This window comes from Pyxicephalus adspersus, chromosome 3 (assembly GCF_032062135.1).
Source record: "Pyxicephalus adspersus chromosome 3, UCB_Pads_2.0, whole genome shotgun sequence".
NCBI lineage: Eukaryota > Metazoa > Chordata > Amphibia > Anura > Pyxicephalidae > Pyxicephalus > Pyxicephalus adspersus.
Genome location: NC_092860.1, coordinates 12,111,277 through 12,131,799, shown reverse-complemented (window position 1 = coordinate 12,131,799; position 20,523 = coordinate 12,111,277). Strand labels below are relative to the sequence as shown.

Below are 20,523 nucleotides of genomic sequence, written 5' to 3'. Positions count from 1 at the left end.
TGCAAACCGGTTTTGGGGTGCTTTTAGATGATAATTGGTCTGTCCCTCCTGACGTAGGACTCAAGAGCATCTTGTGACCTCTGTAGATGCTTCCAACTGGTAGGTCTTTACCAGTGGTCAACTTTAGGATGAGACAAGACTTCTTACATTTACACATACAGTGGTATCTTTGCCAAGCTCCTGGCTGAGCTCAACTGCACCAAACACTTGTGACAAGAATTCTAAAAAAAGATGAATGATTTATGTGGCTTATACAGATCTAGTTGAGAACCAACGAAAGTCACATTTTAATATATAAACATTTAAGGGTTGGTACATGCAAAAATAAAACTCCTAGTATATATGAAATCGTGTGAGTCGAAGCATGTGCTGACATTTTTGTATTTTTGGTGGGACTGAATAATTTCCAATAGTTTTTCCAGCATTAATCCAACCATCTTAGTCCTGTCTCTACAACCAGATGTCAACAGTCCTTCTGGTATGCTCTGCATATGATATATAACAATAAAATAAAATAAAAAATACAACATGTGAGTTGTACTTGCTGCAAGTTGCCACATAAAGAAAAATGATACAACTCCAAGAGCAAGGGATCCAACCACTTGAGGTATTGAGAGACATCTCTCAGCTGTTTTTTTTCTTTTTATTCTAAGTTAATACGTCATATTCTGAAAAAATTGTACTATTTGTTTTCTTTTTTCTAACATTTGTTGTAAAGTGCCAACAATCCTATAAAAACGGAAATATATGCACAATTATATATAAATAGACATTCACTGCATTCATTTAGATTAGTATCTATACTATGTGATTCTTGCTGCTCACCCATGATCAATTTTATAGGCCTACATTAGGTTGACCATGACCCTAGATTGCTTGCCTTTGCTCATCTGTAGACATTTCTAGTCTTTGTAGATGCTGTGTTTCTTTAGAAAGACATGGCTTCTAAGTATTACGTTCCTCAAGGCAATTGAAGCACAAGCTCAATTGAAAGCTAGGCCATGTTTGATGGAAAGCAGTTTACAAGGAAGGACTAATGCTGTCTATACATTGGGAACAATAGCTAAACTCACTGCAAACTTCTATAAACAGTTCATTTATTTATTCTTACAAAGCGGTTACGTTGGTAGGTTGCCTTGATCCAGACCTTATCAATTACTGTTGTGATAAAAAGATTTCTAAAGGTAGTTGCTTTGAGAATTACCATCTCTATTGCCATTCAGGGTTCATTCTCATCTCATCAATAATTATTTAATTCTATTGAATGACTTGAAAATCCAAAGGCTAGTTTATACAAAGTGAAGCAAAGAGAAGTGAACTCTTCACAATTATTGAAGTGCTATCAGTCAGTTGAAATATGGAACGGTGTCACAACTGTTCCTTTGCTCCAGTTTTGTAATTGCTTTGCATCCTTGAGGTTCTCTAGAGCAATTACTAGATAGCAATTGTTAATGTTTTATTCATAACTTACAGATGTCTATGTGACTACATCATAACTTCCTGGTTTTATCTAATGAATGAGTCAGGAGAAACACATTACATGTATCAAACTATTCATGTAGTCGGTAAAAACTGTGTCACCTACAAAACTGTGAGCTTGAACAAAGTGAAACGTGCTTTTGTGTCTACTATTCCATATAAGATGTACTGGGTTATACAAGTAGAGGGCAATTCTTCACTTTCTAAGAATCATTTTTTAGAAAAATGGTAAAGCATTTTACATTTGAAGGTGGAGCCAGAAGAAGAACGCAATTATCCTCTTTCAGATATGGTGGGTAAATCAGATTGGTTTGTGTCTGCGAAATGTATAGTGCAGGCTGCAGATAAGTTCTGGTCAATTACAAAGTGAAATATGAAGGGCAAAGAGATTGCTTTTTTGAATGGTCCACCCATTCTCTGGTGGAGCACTATGTAAGTTTTGGGTGTTCCTCTGGGTGTTTGGTTCAACAATGCCCACGAGACAAAAGACATAGCCACTAAAACTACCCCCAGCAATATTTTAACCTGATCTGCTCCCTTATTAAGATATAGTGGATGGTATTCTTATAAATCTTGTTTCTGTTTAATAGATTCAGAAAAGTTTAGGGTGGACTGTCAGAGAGGGGATGTGAGTTCTAGAAGTCCACCAAAAACACAACTTGCTCTAATCTTCTAAAGTGGAAAGCTCATAAGTGCATATAGACATATAGACATATTTAGACCTAATTCCACTTGGACTTCATGGTGGACATCAGGGCAGAATTGGACCATATAAGTCCATGCTAGGTAATAACAGAAGACAGCGTCAAAACATACACTGAATACATTTAGACAAAGGCAAAATTGGAAAAATGTGTAACATTTACAAAAATAAGTCAATAATATTGGTAATATGGTTATAAAAGATTGGATTAGCATGCCACCTGCACACCTGCGATTTTTATAAATGGATATATACTTCCATTAAATAATGATTATACTGTGTATATGAATGATACAGCAGATTTCAAAGTGCTCTGTCCTTGTGATAAACCAAAATGTCTCTTTGCAGATAAATATAAAGCACAGAGTAATGCACCGTATATGGTAAAGCAATCATAATTCTCAAGGTCTGTTTCTATATTTCATTTCTCAGCAGCAGATAAATACATCAAGTCAATTTTTTATTTAATTTTGTGTGTGCACATGTGTGTGTGGAGGACCTTGATTGATCACCTTTCTGTATATGGATGCATATAAATCTTGAGGGTTGCCAATGGTATGCCTATGGCCTGTGTTTTTTCCATGCATTTATCACAGTCACAGCGTCTTTGTTAAGTATATAGCATTTTAGGATTACCGGTTGGTAAGAACTGAAAATTTTTCTCATAGCAGCCAACCAGATTATTCCTTTCATTCACAAACACTTAAAGCAACCTTTCCCAACTTTTTTGTGACATGGGGAACCCTTGAAATAATTTTCAGATCTCATGGAACCCCTGCTTTAATTAGTATATGCACAGCTCACAGTACATTAGTGTGGTGGTCAGTGGGAAGAATTCCTTTTACATTGCTGGCCATTGGAAGAATGTCACCCTTACAGATAACCAAAAAGATCATTGTGTCAGTAGTAATCATCCTCAGAGGTCAAAAATTGCTGAATACTGAAGGTACCCTTAGCAAACTCTGGAGGAACCCTAGGGTTCCACAGAACCCCAGTTTAAAACATTTACTTAAATCCAAGGATCCGATTTGTTCCCATTGGAAGTATTTTTTTCATATTCCTTTATTTTCCATCCTGCCGAGGTCTCCCATGTTCAGTAACAACAGAAATACTGAATAGGAAAATAAGTTATGGCTTATAAAAAAGTTGGTATTGTACACAAGTTTTAGGTGCACTTTAGGTTTACTTTAACATTCAAGAGTTCCTTCTGTTTTTTTTTTTTTTTTGAAGAATGGTACATTATTAAAGCTGCTAAACAACAAAAAGAACAAAATGCCTATTACTGGGTTTTGAACCAGTACCAGTACCAGTTTTGAACCTCACATACCAATAGTTTATTAGTGACAAGGACTGTTGGAGATTTTATTAGAGGGATATGTTGGCAGTGAGAGTTCCAAGGCTGCAGACAATTAAATTTTGCTTATTTATAAAGGAACTTTTATACTGTTTGAAAGCAATGTTGTATAAACTATAATTCCTCTTTAAGTCATATATAAACTCTTGTAAAATAATACAAGATCATTGTGTCTGTACAGTACAAGGCTGAATGCAGATCTAAGCCAAAACTCCACCTCTACTAATCGCCGCTAAGTAAAGCTCCATTCCTAGCTAAGAACACCCGGATTATAGATAAATCTGTCTAAATAGACTTTCTTTGGAACCTGACGGGGCCAAACAATTATAGACAAAGAAAAAAAATCACCCTATTCCTTATTTGTATGGCTGGGCAATTACCAAGTCTCCATGAGCGCATTTAACACGCCCCTCCCGTGTTTACTTTCCCAGCTTGTAATTGAGACACGTGTGAGCGCACGGTGCTGAAGTACTTGTGCTCACATTTTATCTCATGTGAGCCTGAATTACTACGCGTACAGTTGTACACATGGTTCTGCCCTGTGCTACCAGACTGTTCTGTGCTTGATGCCACTGATATGGGTAAATCGGTCAGACAATCATCCAACTATTATTAGACAACTATTTATATAGTCATATTTTATCATTACCATTAATATACTATTTATACCTATGTACTACAGAGCCTGATCTTCAGCTTTCTCTTTTACACACTTTCATTCTGATCTGACGCTGTAAGGCTCGGAAATCGCCCTATATAGTGACTTTTACATTCTTTGTAGAAGCCACCTTGTGCAATTTTTTTTGTAACATTGCATATTATTTTTAGCCAAAAATGAAACGCTTAATTTTACAGGGCAAGATATTCCCCTTATCACTTGTTACAGCCTGTGGAAAGGAAAAACTGTGGTTTACAAACTCAGTAGCTCAATCAGACATAGCTGTCTCTTTAGATAATCTGTTGTGCTCTGGGAATCATTTGTCATGTAATGGGATCACTTACACCTGGTGCACCTGGCTGTGTTTTCCAACACAAGAACAGTTTATGTTCTATGGCTTCAGTTCTTGTTTTGTCAAGCTGATTAAGAATAAAGCACCTTTTTCATAGAAATAGAGGGTGCATTGCTCTGCTTGTCCCCTGTCACCATTAATTTACCAATATATTATCTATAAAGTATGTCTGCTCCACTGCCAACCCTTTGTTAGACCTCAAGGTATTAACCATGTGTGTGTACTAAATTAAGGCACTGTGTTTAAATTTTTTTTGGTATATTGTTCCTACAGATTTGTTCCAGGTAGTTTAGCTTAGTTCCTAAAAACAGTACCCTGTCTGAGCACGTCTACCAATAATTGGGTTGCTTTTAATTTCCTTGAGGTTGATATTGGTCAGAAGTGCACAGTTCCTTGTCCTTGGCTTTACAGGGGATGGAGTACCCAAAGTTATGCTCTTGGTTTGCAGTTATTTTTGGAAGAGAAGTAAAGGGATCAGTTAAGTAAGTAAAGGGACTTGTTCAATGTTAGAAAAGTCACCCATCCTTATCTATATCTTCTTTTCTAGAGCCATCAGCCGACACCTATAGTGCAGCCAAGACTTTTTGTTTTTTTTTAAGGAACTCAAGACAATATTGTTACTGTGACATAAAGTAAAGGTATATATCCCTATCAGGGAGACAGCTCTGATAATTACTCAAACCTTTGCCTTGCTATTATAAAACTTAAAAAATGGTAGAATTAAAACTCAAGGTGTCTACCGACAGAAGAGAATCTTACATAAATGAAGTAGGTTGTAGTCAGCAATGTCTGCAGATGCTCCTCAACCTTGACATCTCCGGGCAAAGCAATCTCGGAAAAGGTGACAAAATTATTACCAAGTTGTGTTTTCCTGATTAAAAGTTTAAAGTTTAATTGTTGATCCCCAGCATTGTGATGTTATCGCTGTTGGGTGTTTATGTTGGGAAGCCGGTCTACTAATACAGATTATCATTTTTTTCTTCTCTAAATTCAACCATTAAATAATGTGTTCTTTTTGCTATATTATAGGCAAAAGACATTCCAGTTATATTTAGAAATGTCTTGTTTCTTGTTGTGTTCCCGTGACACTAGAAATCTATTTCTGGAGCTAATAATGAACAATAAATTGTTGGTCTCATAAGGAATCATTAAGTATTTTCAGAAAATCCTTAGCATCAGTGGGATTCTTCTAGTGTATGCTGAAAAAGCTGGAAGGCTTTCTTAAATGGCCACCAAGCTGTTATCAGCTGTAATCTTTATACAAACTTGTTTAATTAGGATTTAAAACCTATTTTAGAGGGCACATCTTATGTTAAATGGCTTTATTGTTCTCCTAACAATGATTTCTTCATTCCTTAAGATACACCACCATCCTTGTTTATAATACAGCGTGAAATGTCAGTGGGAACAAAACTTCAGGGCAAATATTCTCCTCAGTTCAACTTTAGGTGATGAAATTCAACTTTGGAAAAACTTTGGAATGTACTTTTGGGTGGTTCTTATTTCTCAGGTTATAATATTTCTTGCTGTGCAACTTCCTCCCTACCCAATAGGTAGGTTGCGTTAATAATTTTTCTTAGAAGTTAGTGTCCTGGGAATAATTATTTATGCTCAAGCACAACATTTCATCAAGCTCTTCACTTTTAAGTTGTCCATGCATAGGAAGATGTAAGATTTTCAAACAATCAGGTCTAGAAATAGCCTCACACATCCACCACTGTATTTCCGGTTGTAATACTCACCCTATTTCTGACACCATATGTCATAAATTCACCACTTTGTGAATCAGTGCTAGTCCTTCATCTGGGTTGAATGATGCCCATGTCATGCAACATTTTTCTTTTGAACCAAAAGCACCAATGACTTGCCCTAAGGGTACAAAATCAGCAGTATTCAAGACGTGGCCACTGCTGGAGAATGAAGAGTACAAGAGGATCTATAATATCAAGTGACTGGACCAAAGACACCTGAAATAGGTATGTATAAATATTTGTTTCTTTTTGTCTCCTGGGGGGTGGCGAAGAAAACAAAGGAGTTTAGGTTTAACTTATCCAATTTATATAACTTTCCCTGCTGCAATCATTCTTTTTCTTACCTAGCTTGTACCTAGAACTCCCTAATATCCCCCTCCTCTGCATAAAACCTCCATACTCCTCCACTTTGTACACTTTTCCTCCAGAAGAAACAATTTAGCCACACAAATTTGCAATGTGTTAATGGCTTTTGGATATGTCAACTGCAGCCTTTGCTACTCTTTTCTCATGCTATCAAATTTTTATAGGAAAAGAATATATTGTAGGACCTGCCAACCCACCAAATGCACAGAACTGTGCCAAAAGCATTTGTTTGGTGTGGTCTCAATTTATATTTGTCTTCTACCGATTTGGATGCAGGCTTTGAGGGCTTCATCAAAAGTCCATTTTGTTCAGTGAATTTTTCTACTTGGCCCTTGAAGAGAGAAACAGTCTCTTTTATCGTAGTGGTGGATCAACAAACAGACTTATTTAAAGCAATAATCCAGTCCCCCGGGGCACTGGTGGTGCGTCACAAGCGTCTGACCCTGGTCACAAGGCCTTCACAGTAGAATCAGTTCAATCATTTCTTAGGGGAGGCAAAGTGAAGCTTTCCTGAAGCAAACAGGCTCATGGCCACATACTTAAAGGAACAATAATCCTCTTTGTTTTACAAATGAGGGTTACTAATATGCTTATGAAGCACAAGCTAGCTTGTTTGGTTTTCAGGGCATGAATTTGTACTCAATAAATAAGTCTCACCTGGAGGTTAGACGCCCTTCAGTTTTTGTTGTCTGCTGTAAGTGTTCAAAGTTTTAAACCAAACTCTATAAGTCTAAGTTTATCAAAAATGGAACCAAGTTGGAGCTGTTGCCAGCAGAGACTAATCTATTGGTACCAATATACCAATCTATCTATTGCAGGCAAGAAATGTGCTTGCTATGGGGAGTAGCATCCAATTTCATTGCTTTTCTTTACAGTTTTTGATCATTTTAGCTTTTCCCTTTTTTTGCATGTCACATCTAATCACTAAATGAGCTGATCCCCTTGAATTTGAGCTTATTGCCCTACAGTTAATTCTGGGAATCACTACTATGCTTCAAGTGACCATTAGCACCAACTAATGTCTATTCTCTATCATTGTCCATTCCCAAAGCACAGGACTGAATAATCTGACTGTGTATCTATTGCTAACAGCGATCATAGAAAACATCCATATATACCATATGTTATCCAGACTTTGTGTCTGCTAGATCAATCACCAGAAGCTTTCACCAGTTGGTTTTATGACCAATCGGACACTAGAAATACAAAGAATCTCCCAGCAAGCAATGGGCACTGATCAGGTGAAATCCTTGGAAGAGCGGCCATTTGGTCAGTGTTGGTGTTCTACATGAACCTCTGTTGGCATGCACATAGAATGAAGAACAATAGTGGTCAACAACTTAAACCATTTTTCTGCATTTAAAAATTTTACCAGCCTTGCTAACATTTTTTTAATTTTTTAAGCCAAGTAAAATGTTGTTTGTTCCTGTACAGCATTCTGCAGAATCTTTTTAGTCATTAAAATATATATCCAGAAAATGATTATTAATTTAATTGCCAAGTTCACAAGGAACACTGAGGAACACTTGGGATTTCCTGTACAGTGTGTACAGTTTTGTGTTTACCACGGCCATGTGCCAACCCTCTTGTACATGCAAATACTTTGTTCCACATCTGGATTTACTAGTAGGAGATAGCTTGCAATAAGCTGGGACACAGTGTGCCCTGGGAAGGCGGAGTGAACTTGGCAATGTCTTCTCACGTGGATTGACTTGTGCCAAGACGAAGACACTACTATCGCTCGTTTTTACTTTTGTCGATGAATCACGGGACGCCTGTGTACAGTAGACATAAAAGTACAGTACATCATGTACAGTAATCACAGTTGTAAGAAATAATTGTTTCCCTATTAAGTAATACAAAGTGTTTTTCTTTTTTTAACAACATAGCCATGTGATTGCAGCTAAACAATTAGCTTAGCGAAATGTGACAAGTTATCCAAATCCAGGATACAGCATGACTTATTAGAAAATTCAAACTAACCAAAAACAAAATCTTACCTCCTCAAAAAATACCAAGTAGTAACTTATTGTTTTTAGAGATTATTTATTTTACTTTTTGAACTCTATTTATAAAACAGGGAATTTGACATTCCCTCAAACATTCCCTGGTCAATTACTGAATCATTGAAACACATGAACCAGGAAGATTCTAACGAGGGATTGTCTGATTCTGTTTTATAAATCCTTTATGTGAATGTTAAAAAAGATTCACATTAGGGGATATTTACACCTTTGCATACTTTAATTGGTGTGCCTTTTTCATATGCATTGTGTTAGGAAAGTCCAATTATTAAAATCTTAAAAAGTTGCTTTTACCAAAATCAGACATTGCAAATAACACAAAACTCATATATATTTTTAACATTAACAGAATGAGAGTAGCAACTCTCATTATTTCAATAATAAGGGTATATCGGAGGTGATATATTGTCGATTCATCCATTGTTTAACCACAATTGCCCGTGTGAATGATCCCTGATGAGAAATCCCACACAGACATGAAGGTCCCAAAAATAATGATTTGATAAAAGTAATAAAAGCTATATTGAAGCACAAAGTTGTAAAAACAAAGATTGACCAAAAACTTTTAAAGTTCTCCTTTAAGTTCCTGTTGCACTGAAGAATGTAAAAGAAAAAAACACCATTAGATCTGATAAAGTGAGCAAGATAGGGAGGAGTTCCTGCAAAATAGAGCAATCTAACTTGGCTGGGAGTATAAACTTCTTGGTTAGGGCTGATTGCTGCAGAACATCTGAATGAATCCTGTACACTAGACAATCTCAGGCTTTCTACTCGCTTCTCTCCTTAAATGGTCCCGAAGCAGCAAAAACTTCCTTCGCTGCCAAGTTACAATTCTCATCTGAACTTTTCTGTATGAAAATCTGAGTTTTGGCTGAACAAAGCAGATACCAGCTGCATAAACTCCAGATGCACAAAAACAATCTTTGCGGGAAGACTTGTTAAGTTTGATGTACTTTACATCATGAAACTTAGATACCAGGAGCCCTAAAGTTTTTCTAAAGCCAATAGTTTTGTCCTGAGATCAGGCAATAATTTGCATGTTTACTTCTACTTTGCAAATTCCATAAATATACATTTAGACTACAAATCATCTTCTTGTATTGGTTCCTGCATATATGACTTGTACTAAAAAGGGTATAAGGTCTCTGAAAAATATTATTAAATATATTATATATATATATATATATATATATATATAATAAATAAAGGTATCCCTTTGCCAGTATTTATATTTAGCTGTTTCCTGCAGTGCCACCTACTGGTGGACTCTAATAATAATTCTTGAAGGTGCAGTGGTTTTCTTTGAAAACCATTGTTTTGTTATGGTAAGGTTTTAGTTGGTTTAATGATGGGGGTGTTTTCTTACTTAAATGTGTGGGAAAGCCTTAGATAGATTAGATAGCCTTTAAACTAAACATATAATGAAAGTCATTATAATTCTCCTATGATAGTCTACCCTCACCTATCTTGGAGAGCTTTAATAAATTAGGCCCATTACCACATAATCCTAATAATCTTGGTAAAGTCATTGTTTGGGCCACTTACTGTGTTTTTTTTTTTATATAGAAACCAATTACAGTATATACTTAAGTATAAACCAAGATTTTTTTGTTCCATTAAAGTACATTATTTTGGATCACACCAGTAGATGGAGCTGTGTTATTATGTAAAGTGTGTAAGAAACTGAGACAGGAGACATGAGTTTGTTACAGATTACATAATGACACATTGACATCTACTGGTGGCCAACAACAATGCGCAAAAGATCAATCAAGAGCATCTTAACCCACTCCAAAGTACAAAATACTTTAACCCGTAAAAAGAGGAAAAATATACAGAATTAATTCATGTGATTTTAATTTTAAATATTTAAAAATAACACATCATGGATGTATTAATAGAAGTTAATTTTTGACATTTCTATTGATTACTGTTTTGAGCATTTGAATTTTGTGCTCTAGTGTTATGCTCAAATCAAAGCATTTTTCTGTATTTGGTAAAAATAAGTACCTTGGTTGAGTATACACGGTAGCTTTCAGTTGTCATTTTGCAGAGCAGGTTTGACATTTTTTTTTACCATTTCCTTTGCTGATTGAGAATACATACATTGCATACACCAGACAAATGAATGATGGTTGAGAAAAGAATCTTCCATTAGTTGTTTTTTGGTTTATAAATATAGGCTTTATAAATCCTGTTTAATAAAATAACTATGCAGCTAGAGTGCACTGCTTTATTGCCATATTCTTCTGGCAAGGAATGGACTCCCCTTCCCATTACTTGGTTGCTGACTATTGTCAAAGTCTAAGAGGGAATGCTGAAATCAGGCAATACAATGGTCTTCATATTGCAATCTTCGAGTCATCCATATAGAATATTAGTAGCCATAGGAATTTGGCCAACAGACACCCTAGCATGGTAAATTATGTCTTCAGCCAATCAACCGAATCATTAACTATAAGGAATAAATTCACAAAGAACTAATTTAGTGATTTGTTCGATTGGAGTGCTTGTTTTATCCTTCTGTGTAAGCTGAGATGGGTGAATGTACTTAAAAGTTCACTAGAGAAGGATGAATCTGCTGTAATGTGCTTAAAAGGTATTAAGTAGACATGGGCAAAAGTACAGATATATTGGTTTATTAGCGGGTGCCATTTGTCCAATAGGTGGCAGTGTGTTGATTTTCATTTAGAGTTAATCTAAGTGTAATTCATGGAGATGAGAAAGAGAAACAGCACCACCTAATGAACAAACTTGAGATGACACTCACTATTAAACCAATCCATACAATCTCTAGTCTGCCAAATGTCTTTCAAGTATATTAAAGTGGAGGGTAGTAAGGGATTTCATTTTCTTCTTAGATTTACCTGGGCATATGGTTTTTAGATGCCAGCAGTGCCTTCCTCATTGGGGAGATTCTGTCTTTTATCATTTTTTACCCAATTTTAGAAGTTTACCATTTACTTAGGGGGAAAAATGGACGATATACTACCAATCTGCATTTCAGATTCAGTATATTCTTCAGGACTATAAAATGGTATTGGAGAGGCCAAATGTAAATATTGCATCTACCACCATGGTTTACCAAAGATTTCTACACATGAGCACAGTTTGTACATTTTGTAGCAATTACATTAAAAACCTTTAACAACCAGAAGCTGTTTCTTTTTTTCCACCCATTTTAAAATAATATACCCTTACCTAACTAAAAACTACCTTTTTTATGTATTGCTGGTTATATTTAAAGAAGTATTTCAATGTCCATGAACAGAATGTAAAGATGTCATAAACAGTCTTACGTTTAGTTTTTTTACTTCTGTGCTTTATTTTTTCTCATTTGGGCGGTTTTGATCACAGAGAAGAGATTTATAGAAGATGAATAGTAGTTCTTCAGCTTACAATAGACTTTGGTATATGTTCAGTTTAATCCCTACATTGTTATGCTTTTCGTGTTTATCTTGTTTCAAAACATTTATTAACAAGAAGGCTGGGAAAAGTCCATATGTGAGCCGAAGCCTTGATTAAGCCATGAAATTCAAGGTTGCCCCAATCGTGGTGTATAAACTGTAAACTATACACTTATCTCATGTTTACCCAAAGCGATTGTGGGACTGTTATTCTTGTACAATATCAGTCCTTAGGAAAATTGTTAAATAATTGCTTGGCTCATTGTCACAAGGTCTCTGATAATTTTGTAGCCTTAGCCAAAGGTATTTAGGTGGGCATTATTGATTATTACATAACAACAATGCAAGGATATAGTTCACAACAGCCTTTCTCAATATTTTTACCCCTAAGGAACCCTTAAAATAATTTTCAGACCCCCTGCTATAATCAGTCAAAGGAAAAATGCTATCTGCATTTGTGGCCAATTCGAAAAATGCCCCCTATATTTTAAGGATCAGCTAAGATGGTCCATGTTTTTTGAAGTTGGCCCTGCCAAGTCATGTTGGCCCCAGAACAATGCAGGCACCATTTTATGGGAAGTCAATCAGCCACATCTCAAGGAATACTAAAAAACTTCTAGAGCAACCCTAGGGTTCCTTACAATTCTGGTTGAAAATGACTGGCTTAAAAACAAATCCTGAATGTACCTAGATCAGGGGTGTCCAACCTTTTTGCAAAGTGGGCCAGATTTGTTGAGGTGAAAATGTATGGAGGCCGACCATTCAGCACGTACTCAGGGTTAGTGTGGGTGGGATCTGCGCGGGTCCCGCACAGCATACGCCCACCAGAGTGACGTGAGGGATTCCCTGTGTATGGAGTCCGGTGTCAGAGCACGTGCGGGCTCCGTGCAGAGCACGTTCTTGGAACCAGAGTAGGTGTGGTCCGTGCGGGTTCTGCACAGCACATGCCCACTATAACGTAGGGGATTCCCTGTGCACACAAGGGGACACCTGTCCTCCCGATTATGCGTGCCGGACGATAATTGCAAGGCGGTTGACCAACTCTAATGAAATATAAAATAGCTTTTTTGTATGCATGTATTTTATACTGTGGTCAACAGTGCTGGCTGGCTTGACAAAGGTTGGTGGTCCACAGGTCTGGCTGTGCACCAGGGGTCCTTCTCGTAACCCCGTTGATCATGTCCCCCATATGGACATATATTTTGTTGCCTCCACAGCCCTGAGCTACTGTCCCCACTGTATGTTTGGGACCCCCCAGGTCTGAGCCTGTGATAGGAGAGTGGGTGGGTTCTGGCATCATGACGTCACTCTGGGAAGTTTCTTCCCATTTGAATGACACACAGTTCTCTGTGCATGCCCAGTCTGGATTCCGTAGATTTAGTGGTCCGTGAGGTCCAAAAGGTTGGCGACCACTGCTTTAAACCAACCAACATTTACAGAGAAGTAAATCTGCTGAGCTGGAGCCCTTTACTGGCCAATTTATTTTTACTTTTTCAGGAAAAGTTGAGGTTAGCCATGCTATCTGCAAACCCTAAGCCTTTTTGTTGGTGCCCATAGGAGGCTTTGGGAATGGCAGAGAAAAGGCCAAGGTCAACTTTTAAAGAAATTGGAAACTTCCCATCACTATACGAGGGGGTGCCGAGAAGTTCCTGGCTTTGCCCGGAAAGAAGGGAGCCAGAGTTATGAAATAACACATTTATTCAACATATTCCCCCTTGGAACAGATGCACTTGGTACAGCGTAGTTGCAGCTTTTCTAGACCGTTCTAGATTTCCTCGTCCTCGTATTTCTGGATCTGTTTATCTTTTGTACATGATTTTACAGAAGGTAACCTCCATCTCTGTACTTTTATCATATGTCCAGTTTTAATTACCCACATTTATGAAGTTTACTTGAAGGTACAAGGTTCTCATTTAACTTCTGGATTCCACTGTCTCCCTCCTCTGTACACATTGTGGGAAATCACAATATAACAGCAGCTATAGTGGGTCATCACCTTGGCCAAACCCGAGTGGACAGAGAGGATACATTTCGACCCCTTTTTAATACAGGGCAGACAATGTCCGGTCAGCCTTGGTTATAAACATCTTCAATGTATATTCAATAAAGAAAGATGTGAATGTGCCAAAAAAATCCTACCTAACTAAAGCACATTTGCTCACCAAGCTGAATTTATTTTTTTAGAAGGTCCAGCCCTGTTGGCAAGCAAACAGTTAAGGAGTGTTTGCAAAGTTGATCAGCAACTAATTTTACAAAAGAAGCTGAACATTTGTCTGGGAAATTTCCTACTTTAACAGTTGCCATGGGAACTAGAGAGTTTTGACTAGTGGCATAATAGCTGGTTAGCTGTGAACTATTATAAGGTTTTGTATGACAATAATCTAAAGTATATATCATCCGGAAAAAAAAAAAACATAAAAAAAACAAAAAGTTTGAAAGACAGAATGCAGAGTAATGCCATGCAGGTGATATGATAAATCTTTTTAACTTTTTGAGACTTGATCGTAAATATATTAGCAAAGTGTGTCTGTGGGGGAAGGGGGGCATTGTGATGATGGGAGAAGAAATTGAAGATGGGATATTGAGGTTTGGAGTGAGAGTGGGGGTAAGTGTTCATAGGCTAGATGAGAAAAAAGTTTTAGACATGGTGGTAAAGAGGGTGGGGAGTGGTGCACGAATGTTATATAAGTGTTAAGAAGGAGTAACTGTTTCCAGGCATGGGGTGAAAAGTGTTCCTGTGTGTGAGGTGTAGGGATGGGGAACAAATGTGAACAATGATAGATAGATAAGGAGGCAAAGGTGGGGCAGGTGGTAATGTAAGAGGTGCAGGGATAGGGATGTGCTATGGGCATGGTAGGTGGTAAGAGAAAAGCTTTCATTGCTGAAAATGGGGTCTGCAGCCAACTTTCTAGATCGGGTCCTCTACATCAGTGGTCGCCAACCTTTTCAGACCAGGGGACCACTAAATTTACCGGCTCCAGACCGCGCATGCGCGGGTAGCCAGATGTCACTCAAAGGGGAAGAAACTTCATGTCATGATGCGAGAACCTGCCCACAGGTCTGAGCCTGCGGTGTGAGAGTGAGCGAGTTGTGTCCAGAGACACAACCCACCCACTTCCCTGAGCCTGGGATCCATACGGGGGGCATGGACCTGGCCGGTGCATCCCCCTAGCGGGGTCCTTCTCCTTACTCACTCAGGGGTGCACCGGCCATAGCTGCAGACCACTAAAATTTTCATGCAGACCACTACTGGTTGGCGACTGCTGCTCTACATTGCCTGCAGCTGACGGGAACAGAAGCAGACAATCAGAGCGGTGAAGACAACCCCTTCCTTGCACAATATGTTCCTCGCACAAAGCTAGTAGAAGCAGCCTAGGTGGGAGTACTTTCACCAGAGGGCAGTGGTCTCGGTAGGGGTACATATACTGGGAAGGCAGCATTCTGGTGGTGGTGGGGAGGGGGGGGGTGCATTATTATGGCAATCCGGGCAAGGTTGGGTAGGGTGAGTGATTGGAGTCTAGTATGTTGGGGTGTTTGGGGACACGGAAAGGAGATTGGACATCTAAGAATGGAGTAGTTCACTGGGGGTTAATGATTGAGGTGCTTAAATTTGCTATGTTTAACTGAAATTTATTTATTAATAGTAGTATAAAATATCTATCTATCTATCTATCTATCTATTTTTTTTGTTACATTTGCATTGTGTTGAGGTGTGTTTTGCATTATCTGGACTCTCCTGATCCGGACCATCCACTACCACCTCTGCACAAGTGTAACAACCCCTGACCTTACCGACCTATTGACGGGGTGGATTCCAAATGTTAGAAAAAAGTAGAGTAGAACTATAAATACGTAAATATATTTTTACACATCTTGGTAGACCTGGTTAACAAGTTACTTTAACCTGAACCCTGGAATACAGGTTGTGTGTACTTCATTCTTCATAATATTATCAGAAAGCCTACAACAGGCTGGAATCGACCTTTGGGTATAAGTCGCACAATGTAGTGGAAGGTTGCAGGAGCGTAGGATAATGTAAATATTACAGCTTATTGCTATATCTCTAGACTTAACCAGCATTTAACTCATTGGGCCTGATTTATTAAATCCTAAGACTTGAGAAGGTAGACTAATATGGGAGAAACTGGGTGATCCAGCAATTATCCATTTTTACAATTTTATCAGATTTTCTAAACATTACCATTATTTTTCCTTAAAAATAACGTGATTCCTGCACATCCCTTAGCACAAGGAGAGGAAATGAAAGAATGAAATAACATATTTAGCTCACAATGCTACGATTAGGCCTCATTCTGTTTGTGTTTCATTAGGTACCTCCTTTCTGTCTTGTAAAAGACTGTTTCATAACAAGCTGTTTTTCAAAAGACTTAGCCCAAATTTTACAGCTTAGCAGATCAGACTTCCTGAACAGCGCATTGCTGGCAGTTTATTGAAGTAAATGGAGCGTACACTGACCTACATTGCAGCACATTTGTTAACTCTGTACAGCTAGCGTGAATAAGTGGCATGCCACCTTATCTGCCCTCCCGCTGTCAGTATTTTTGGTGTTCCAGTGTTGTACAGGTATGGGAATTACAGGACAGGCCTGTGTACACCTTCTGCTTCATGGCCATTCCTAAAGAACCATTGGTTTATAGAAAGGGATGGAAGAGAACAGAAATTTCACCTTCTTCTTCCAGGTGTTGTTAAAGGGATTTCTCATAAAGTAGAAAAGTTGTACATGAAGACTCCAATGTAAAGATGTGTATTTCATTTCGGGCAGTAAGGATTACCTTGTATTTGTACCCATTTAATATAAAGTCCATTCACCAGAATGCAATATTTTCTCAGGTGAAATAAACTACCTTATCATCTCTTATATCTCTTGGGGAGTTCTTAGGTTTGCACACCTGCTGTGCCTATTAGGATGGGATCCCACTTTCATGACTCTTTTATTTGTTTTGGATTATGGAGAATGTGAAGCTGATTGGGGACACACAAAATTCTTAAGCTACATACACACGTGCAAATATTCTCGTTGGAAAGGATCTTTCACAATCCTTTCCAACGACTAAGCACTGCACGATGCATGAATGAGTGCTATACATACAGCACTGTTCTGCTCTATGGAGAGAGGAGGTGGAGAACGGCGGAGCGGCACCCTGCTGCGCGCTTTCCCCCTTCCCTTTGCTTTAGGATCGTTCGTCATCCATCGTCCATGGATCAGCCAGGACGGCAGTTTCGGACGATGGACGACAGGCGCTGTACACACGCCAGATTCTTGTCCGATATCGACCCTGAGCCAATTATCGGCGAGAACCATTGGTGTAAGTAGCTTTAGGTGGACAGAAATAGTCTGAGATTATGGTAAAGATCTCACCACTGGAGGATTTAAAACATAAAGAAAACCAGGTTCTGACTAAGCCAGTGTGATACTTCCCACTCCTCCTAGATTGTAAGCTTTTCGGGGCAGGGTTCTCTCCTTCTCCTGTGTCACTGTCTGTATGTCTGTCTTTTGCATCCCCTATTTAATGTACAACGCTGCATAATATGTTGGCGCTATATTTAATAATAATACCAACCGGGTTATATTGCTTCTGGTTGATGCAGGGGTCTGTTTCCTAGCTTTGCTTCCCAACAGCTTGCTGCTCTTGTGGCTACCCAGACTCTTTTTGTGGGTGATATCACATGCACGCTCTCTGATACTGTGCTACCTGCCAGACATGGAAGGAGCATGCTATGTCTAGGTAATCTGTTTCGCCCAGCCCTGGTTGATAAACCCTGTCCTGTTCTGCCTACATCAAGCAGCCTGTCCCCAGTTGGCATAATGCAGAAAAGACTCTTGCTCTCTGTGTCAAAACAGTGGTTTAATATTCCCTCTGCTGAATCAGCGTTGTCTGTCCAATCACATGGGAGTGTAAGCACTGCTAGATGACTAAGTATAGGGCATGTTAGACTGTTGCAGAGAGATCACTGCTTCCATAAAGAGCAAATGTTCTTCTCTAAAAGATCCTGGCAAAACACAGGCTTTTCTGCTTTCTGAAGACAATTAACTATAAGATTTCAAAAACCTTTCGTTTTGATGCACCTGGAACATATTTACTAAGTTTAACTCAAAGTTCTCTTGGACAGGTCTGAGCTGTGATAGGAGAGTGGGCGGGTTCCGGCATCACGACGTCACTCCGGGAGGTTTCTTCCCATTTCAGTGACACACGGCACCCCATGCATGCCCAGTCCGGATTCCGTAGATTTAGTGGTCTGTGAGGTCCGAAAGGTTGGCGACCACTGCTTTAAACCAACCAACGTTTACAGGGAAGTAAATCTGCTGAGCTGGAGCCTGAAGACAATTAACTATAAGATTTCAAAAACCTTTTGTTTTGATGCACCTGGAACATTTTTACTAAATTTAACTCAAAGTTCAATTGGACATAAACATTCTAGCCTTACCAGATAACAGTAAGCTTATAGACAAAACAAATGACAGGGTTGCTTTACATCTAAATCCATCTATATATAGTACAACATAATTCCACAATGCCCTTTATCAGCCAGCTACAAAGATGGCAGCCCTCCACGTGCCTTTAAGTGCACGAGTATGATAAACGTGGCGGCTGAGAAGGATTTAAAATGAAAGACCTTTTTTTTGTTTTTGTGCTGTATGTAATTCAGTCTTCTCACTAAGATAAAGGCTATTTCAGGCTTGCAACAAATACGAGGCGCCACAGCCACATAAGCCACGGCGGATTGGGTTATCCAGGGAGGATCCGGTTTTCACGTGCACATTTTATTGACAACTTTTGATCTGGAAATGTGCAACTGTGTGTTATCAGTAAAGCGATATATTGCAAAATGGGGCACGTGTTCACAAGAATAGAACAGATATAAAGCTCTAAAGCTCACATAGGCACAAAGGTAGGCAATGTTTTTATCTCTGGCAAGAGATGGAACTCATATTGAGATATACGTCAGAGAATGAAAGTACAGCCGCATTAAAACAAACTCTCTTGTGTTAAAAATATCTTAATACCTTTTCCACTTTATAAATCTGACGTATCCAAGTCTTGTATCTAATCTTCTTGAACCCCATGAGAATCAAAATATATAAATGCTTTGTATTGCAGAATGCATGCTGTCATGTTATCAGATGATACAACACTCAATTTTAACCTTATTTGAGGACCTGAAATTGCAAATTAGATCAGAATTTGCTTGAGCACCAGAATTCTGCCAATTGTGAAGTCAAAATATGTTGGTTAATAATTTAATGGCTTCATTGCAAAGATGAAATAGAACTACGTTGAAATAAAGGGATTTGTTAGAAGCAATCAGAATATTTTGCACATATAAATGTTTCGTTTAGTCCATGGCCAACTCTTTATTAGCCAAAACCCTTTCTCTTATTCAATAATGTTTTGTGCTTTAATATTTTTTATTCAAGGTTTTACAAAAGATACAAAAAGAAAGATAAAAAAGAATACAATACCATATGAACTTTACGAACAATATATATTATAATATGACAACAACAAAAATGAAACAAAAAAGAAAAACAACACATAATACATAATATAAAAAGTGAAGAAAAAAAGGGGGAGGTAAGCGGTGTACAGATAATATATAGATTATTCATTGATCAGTTGCTGGCATGATGGAGTGCATCAAGATGGTAGTTGGGTCAGATCACTCAATACTGCAATTTATGTATTTGATAGCTGCTGCAGAGTTAAACCACCTTCTTCTATGTCTTGGTTGACATCTTTTCATTGATTTATCAGGTATGAACCCCTACTGAGCCTACTATGAAAGGTTTCTAGTCTTTGTAATTGATTTTTTATTTTTTTGTAATTATTATTTTTTTGAAAGTTCTGGAACAACAAAGGAGTGCTGGAACATTTAAAACTTTTTAGTGGACCCAAAAGTTATTACAGGGAGGTCTCACTTTTGAAGTATCAAAGTATAGGTAGGTTATACCTATAATATCTATTGTACAGCCTCATAGTTTTCTCTTTCCCTCTCAATTTTTCCTTTTATCCCAATCTCTAAACCTTTATAACCAATAAATATATATTTACCACTGAACATGGTATATACTACACCATCCAACCTAAAAAACTTTTGTAGCAGTATAAAAAACATTTGTGGATTTATCTATTTTTTTTTTGCTTATGATTTCTTTTTTGTTGCCGTAACTGAGGAAGTATCCTTTGCCTATATGCTTCTATCTCAGAATGCTGGTAGGATGGATTGTATTAATATCTTAGCTTGTTCAATGTGCATTTTCCATGGATAAAGGTCCTCTAACTTCTTTCTCTTGAGATTGGCTCCTAATTTTAATTGTGATGAGATTCGCATTTAAGTACCTTGATGGACAAGTCTTACAGACCCTTGATAAGCTTGGTCTAATCTGCCCTATCCACCAAGCGCATGAC

General features: G+C 38.0%; 1 protein-coding gene across 2 annotated transcripts in view; it reads left to right on the top strand.

The window, feature by feature from the left end:
- The window catches only part of HLF (HLF transcription factor, PAR bZIP family member), a 40,665-nt gene that overhangs the window by 4,115 nt on the left and 16,027 nt on the right, over nucleotides 1-20,523 (top strand). The window lies entirely within an intron of this gene.